Source organism: Gekko japonicus, unplaced genomic scaffold, assembly GCF_001447785.1.
Source record: "Gekko japonicus isolate JY-2015 unplaced genomic scaffold, Gekko_japonicus_V1.1 scaffold762, whole genome shotgun sequence".
NCBI lineage: Eukaryota > Metazoa > Chordata > Lepidosauria > Squamata > Gekkonidae > Gekko > Gekko japonicus.
Window position 1 is genome coordinate 630,661 of NW_015164691.1, and position 7,054 is coordinate 637,714.

A 7,054-nucleotide genomic window follows, 5' to 3' on the forward strand; every position below is an offset into this window, starting at 1 on the left:
CAGGTATTAAGCTAGTTGTTACTTGCTAGACTAAGCTAGACCACGCCAAATCTTAACTCCCTTTATTATGAGAATGCTACTTCAGACGATCAAATCCCACTTTAATAATTGCCTAGTCAACATGCTAACAATGAGCCTTTCAACAGAAACATAGGTGAGGCTTCAACAGCCAATAATAGGGCTGATTCTTACATGTATTTACCAAAGACATTCCATTCCCTATGGCACCTCTTATTTTAATAGCTGGTTCTTTCCTCAGAGTTAATGATGTCATCTAATAGAATGACAGCTGTAATTCTCAAAGTGTTCTCATATCTCATGAGCAACCTATAAGTTCCAAAACTGGAGTCTCACGGTGAATACATTCTCATGGTTTTGCGGGGAAAGGATCAGATACACAATGTTACTGCTTATACCTGGTAGTAACTCACAGAACATTTCTCCATGATTAAGGGAGAATTCCTAAACAGGTCCATTTTATTCAATGGGGCTTACTCTTAGAAACATGAAATTAAGCAAACTCCGGAGCATGACAGAAGACAGGAGGGCCTGGCGTGATGTGGTCCATGGGGCCGCGAAGAGTTGGACTCGACTGTGTGACTGAACAACAACAACAACAACTCTTAGAAAAGTGTTCTTAGGACTGCAGCTGAAATCTGTTAATATAGCCAACCTGTCATACATGGACTGTGTACTGAATTATTAGACAGAAACTACATGGCTTTTGGAGTAGATTTGAACCAGGATCTACATGAACTGTTGGTCTACAAGGCAAAAGCCTACAGAACCCCTGTATCTGTTTACAGGGGCTGTGATTCACTAAATATTTATTTCAAACACAAGGAAGGGTCAATTTCTACATTACATCTGTAGTGCTGCTCAGTAAGGAACCTTCAGGTCCATCTACATCAGTCCCTGCAACAGGAGGGTGTTCCATTTTGAAAGCAAAAGGTATATCAAAGGATTATCACCTGCAGCTTTATTCCATTCACTATGTAATGTCAGGGAAGTGACCATTTGTAGCTGTTCCACGAACACAGTACCAGCCGGAAGCATCCGAAGTGATCCATGATCCTGTTCTGTTACAGTATAGAAGCTACAGTGAGTGATGAGAACTTGAGAGACCCAGGTTCAAAGATATGTACTCAGCCATGCACCTCATTGGGTGACCCTGGACAGATAAGTCCCCATCTTTCAGCTTAACCTGCCTCACAGTGTTGCTTTGAGGATAAGACTGAGGAGAGAACATAGTACTTTGAGCTCTTGCAGGAAGGGTGGGGAAAATGTGATAGAATGTGTAGGCATAATTCAGTAGGGTGTGGGAGCAGAGGAAACTAGGCATGGCCCCAGGATTCTGCCACTTGATGATACAGAAGCAGCACAATGGTGATCATCCCACGATGCACAGCTTGTAGTTCAGGGTTGCCTTAATACATAGGATCTTGTACTGTCCAGAGACAGGACCATCCTTTGACTCAACTGTGTTGCTGCTCAATTAACGTCACTTACTGGGCCAGGAGGCACCACCACAGGAATTGGGTCTAACTGCAAGGAAGAAATCAACCCAGTGCTCAGCCCTCTCACTAAAGGAACAGGCCACCATGGAACCAGCACTGCTGTCATACTCCAGAACTGCTCAGTGGTGCGGGGCCCAGCACTGCAGCTGCCCACAACTGCAGAGCCATGGTGGGGGCTGGGGACGGAGCTGGGGAAGGACAGAGCCTTGAATCTCTCCCTGGGCAATCTCTGCAATTGGGAGATGGCCACTGCAGCAGCTGATGCTTGCAGCAAGTCCTCGTTGCCAGCAGATGACATCATCAGTCAGTGCCAGGGAAACCCCAGACCTAGGGCAGAGGTGAGAATCTCCCACGCTGGCCAGTCTACCCCAAGACAGTTAGTCCTGCCTTGTTGAAGGGAAGCCAAGGAAAAGGGTCATGGGCTGGCAGAGCCAGGCCACTGTCACAGAATTAGAGCTTAATTTATATAGTAATTAGCCTCTATAGTTGAATCTTTGGTTTTGTTTCCCAGGAGGCTTCAGGACTATGCTGGTACTGTGGCCTTCTGGTACCGATAAACCTGTACATGACTTTTGCCTTAGATAGGGTATCTGTAACTAGCTTCCTTGACTCTCTGAGTCACCTTAGGTTTTCCTGACTGAAAGGGCTGAGCTTTGTTGTGTAGGTCAGGTGTACGTCAGATGCTTAGCAACAGACTTGACTGACATCAGACCTGACATTAGCTCCTATGGATGAAAAAAGGTACTTAATGTCTGGATTTAGTCTTGTTCGTGGTTCTGGCCAACCACCCTCCATTATGGGTCTTGACAGAGCAACCAAGGATATCCTTTATAGAACTACAAGTGCACTATTTATGTATTGGGGTTGTGTTGAAATATCCTGTGTTGAATACTGAAATGCTACAAAAGTGTTCTCTGACTTAAGAGTGTGTAATGGAATAAAATGAGTTTTGGTTTAGACCAACTGTTCCTCTCTCTTGATGCAATTGGGATCCCTGCCAGTTTCTCTCCCTTCCCATTGAACACAGTGGGGGTGGGAATCCATGAAAAGGTTTCTGCACTCCTAATTTCCCCAACAGCCACAGCCCAGGGGGATTTATTTATTAGATTTATACCACGCCCTCCCCACCGAAGCAGGCTCAGGGCAGCTGTGACGAGGGGAGAGTGGGGCAAGAAAGGGGGGGAGAGAAAGCTGTGGGGAAAACTGAGGCCAGGAGATTTGTCTGGGCTGGACCAAAGGAGGTGGAGTCAACACTTGGAAGATGTATAAGAGAAAAAGCTTCAAAGCTTGGCCAAGGAGGAAAGGAGGAGACCGGAAGCCTAGCTAGAGAGGCTGACTGCTCCTGGGCTGAAAGAGAGTGATGCAAGGTGCTGTAAATCCAATCTCTTCTTCTTCTTCCAATAAATCCAGTCTCTTCTTCTTCTTCTTCTGTAAACCTCATCCCCCTTTCTGCAACTAGTGCTGGACACAACAGAAAAGAGTGAAGGGACCTTACCAGCTGAAAAGGGCATTCATATTTATATTCTGAGAACACTAAATGCTCCTTCCTGGCTCTCCACTGTAGCATGGCATGCTGGAACCTGTAGTCTCCTCAGACAGCTCTTGCGCTCTAAAGATAATGGTTCTGTTGACACAGATTTATGGAAGCCTCGGGCTTCTACTTACTGAACAATGCAGCACCTTAACTGAGCAAAGTTTTATAGCCCAGGTAATGAACAACAGATTTGGGGAAAATGTGAGGGAGAATAAAAGGAAAACTGTGTGAATTGAAAGGCAAAACATTTTGCAGCATCTTAAAAGGGCATGCATTAAAGTATCCTAATCTCCAACTTCATTATTAGAGAAACAAAGAGACTCATTCGATTAATACAAGGCTGCAGGAAAGAAATTATTCTCCAGACAGAAAACAGAATAGATACTGAATGAAGAGGCCCCAGGTAATCTTGCATATAAAAAAGCACAAGTAGGCAGGAAGGATCGACATAGTAAGCCATGACACACCACCTCAAAGTAGACTGTCACCACAGGCACCATAAACGAGAGGTCTGTTCATACAAGAGCTGGCACCCCATTGGTCAAGAGTTGGTTTGCTAAGGAACTGCCTTTTGTATAGCAGCATAAGGAAACACGGCTTCAAATCCTGGTAAAACTGTACCTGTTATGGTTGGGGGGGGGGGGAGAGAAGGAGGGAGACGAGTTAGCTGAGAGGCAGCAAGTGAGCTGGGGGAAAAAGAAATCATCCCGCAGATGAAATCAGGGGCCCTACTGCCATGGCCTTCGCCATCATCTTCTCCCCACTGCTGCAGATGAGAAAGAAAGTTCCTCATAGCCAAGTGCCCAGAAGGGTACAATCTCCTCCAATCCCAACGAGCCGTCAGGTACTTTATTCCCCAAGAAGTGGCAGCCACAAAAGTCAGACAACAGTCTGGAGCATTATCAAGATGATCCACTGGTATTCTACAAAGACCCACATACATTCAAAGCATGATCACAGTGATGTGAGCCTCTTTTTTAATGTATTAATGCCTCCAGCTTTAGTTGTTTCATAGGGTATGACTTTTTAAAATAGCTGCTTTCCTATTACAGTTCCCTCAGGTTTCTTTCCCAAAGCTAAGAAATGCACGAGGCGTGCCAGAAGCCAACCTCTCTCTGGAGAAGCCAAGTCAGAATGTTTGACTAGCACTTTCCTACAAACAACTGCTCTGTTTGGACAAGAGGCTTCCTGGCAGTTTCTGTCTGAACTGAAATCTTTCCCTCTACATAAAAACACATTCCAGAGTCTCAAGTGCTTCCCACAGGGAATCACCTTCTCACCCCTTCAGTCATGTGATACACAGCAAAAGCCTCTCCTCCGCTTTCCGCTGGTATTCTCTACCTTTTTGTGAAGCCTCCTGGGCACAGTTCCCATCAGCTAGAGTTGGGGGAGGGCTGGTGTAAGGGGGGGGGGGGAATTCAGCAGAGGAACCTCGCCTGCTCAGCGGGGAGGCAGGAAAGTCACAAAAGGGGAAGGTGATCCAATAGTGTCAGGATGGGCTGGACAAAGCCAAAGCCCCTGGCCCTGCCCTATGGCAAAAGACTGCTCAGTAACCTAGCTAATGAAGCAGACCGTGGTTGACTGCTCTGCCCCCTACACAATATTTCAGCTCGAAACCTTCATTAACTAGGAGTAGCTCTCCTGTGTGCACCATTTGACTCAGGCTAACTGTATAATGGTGCTCTCAGCCAGAACCAACACCAATCCCAGCCTGCTTGCAGCAAGCACTCATAAAAAGGGAGTTTATCATCCCCAGCAAGAGCGTAAATACTCCAGAATGTGGAGCACCAACTTGTTTCAGCACATTATGACCCTGACCACATCACGAGGAGGAGGAGATTGGATTTATACCCCGCCCTTCACTACCCAAAGGTGTCTCAGAGCGGCTTACAAACTCCTTTCCCTCCCCCTCCCCACAACAGACACCCTGTGACGTAGGTGGGGCTGAGAGATCTCTGACAGAAACTGCTCTTTTTTCAAGAACAGCTCTTATCAGAACTAAGGCTTGCCCAAGGTCATCCAGCCAGGTGCAAGTGGAGGAGTGGGGGAATCAAACCCAGTTCTCCAAGATTAGAGTCCGCGCACTTAACCACTACACCAAACTGGATAGATACTTTCACATGTACTACATGTGTACACATTTGCATTTTTAACATGGTAAATGTTCGGGGGGGGGGGGTAGGGAAGGCAGCATGGCATAGCCCTATCTTCTCAGATCTCAGAAGATAAGCAGGGTTGGTACTTGGGAGACCACCAAGGAAGACTCTGCAGAGGAAGGCAATGGCAAACCACACCTCTGCTTCTCCCTTGCCTTGAAAGCCCCTCGCTGAGGATGCCAAAAGTCACTTGTGACTTGACAGAACTTTATACACTCACATATGCTCATGGATCAGATGTTTCTGTACGCTCCCTCTCCCAGTACTTGCATTCCATGTTGCAGCAGTCCTGTATTACAGAACAGAAACCCCGAACCTGCAATACTGAGGGTACAATGTTAGGCCTGCAGAGGGGATGAAGCATCCTGGGCCTGCCCCCAGCTGTGCAGGGCCCACCTCTGCCAGCCTATGTTCCCTCTAAGCTGTGGAGTCTTGTGAGCAAGATTTCTCCTTTGTGAGCTACTGGCATTAAAGTTGTGAGCCAGCAAGTTGGCTGCTGCATAAATTAGTTTGTTCTGAAGCCATCCTCCCGGAGCTAAGACAGAAATGTGTGAGCCGGAGGCTAAAAAACTCTGAGCTAGCTCACACTAACTCAGCTTAGAGGGAACACTGCTGCCAGCATGCATTCACCACAATGTAGGCATAGTTCCCACGTATATAGGCTCCATGCCAATGATTGGGAAAATCAGAAAAGCAATTCCCAATCACAGGGACGGAGCCTATGTGTGTACAGTCTGTATGTGAGGAGGCAATGCACTCACATGACACAAACATACAGGCAGCAGGACCTGCATGTTCAGTCACAGGGAGAGGTATGGCCAGTATACTCATCCCCTCTCCCCACCACCTCTCATAGACACCGATCCAGTACATACACGACTTATATGTACAGGGCTAATGCTGCTCTCTCCTGAAAGACAGCAACCCTTTAAATTAATTTAATGGCCATAGTCCTATTCCATCCATCTCTTTCAATATAGCATATCTGAACTCTAGGAAGGAAGCCATGTTGTTTTGGCTGCAACAGACTAAGAGAATCTTATAACATCTTAAAAGTCGATCAGATTCATTGTGGCAGAAAACTTTCATGAGCAGTGTCCACTTCATCAGATACACAAAGTGATAAAGTGAATGCATCTGATGAAATGGGCTCTGGTCCACGAAATGAATCTGTTCGTCGTTAATGCTCCACAAGACTCTTTGTCCCATTTAAACTCTTTATCCTCATGCCACATTCCAGCCTTCAAGATCTAAGCCAAAGATGATGAACTGGTGGCCAGCAGGCCAGACTGAGAACCCAAAATGATTTCACTGGCTCTGGTAGTTATGGCAAATTTCTAGGCAAGGAAAATTCTCCATGTCTACATCCACAGACCTCAAGCCATTATGCCACCCCAGCACTGAACAAATCCAAAACTGCTTAATTGCAGGGGTGTAACACTTCTTTCCTGTTTTCATTTTCATTCCATCCATTACTGAACTTCCTTCTCTTCCCCCCAATCCACACTGCAGGCTGAGGCCACCAGCCCAGTCCGGCCAGGCAAGGAGTCAATGGGCCAGCAGAGGCAAATGGGAACAAAATCTCTCTCCCCATGCCCCCCCCCCCCCCCGTACCATGGGATGCTCTTCCTGACACCTGTGGGCACTCTGTGAAAGATCATCCCATGGGGGTGAACTTATTAATGTACCCAATCTAGGATTACATTAGTTAGGGTTGGGTGTCTTTGGGGGGGGGGGGGAGGAAGCAGGGTGGGAGAGATTCTCTTCTCTCCAGTCCAGGCCTGTGGATCACCTTCTGTCCAGGACAAGAGCAACCACAGCCCCCAGCTCTGGCCTCAACAGCCAAG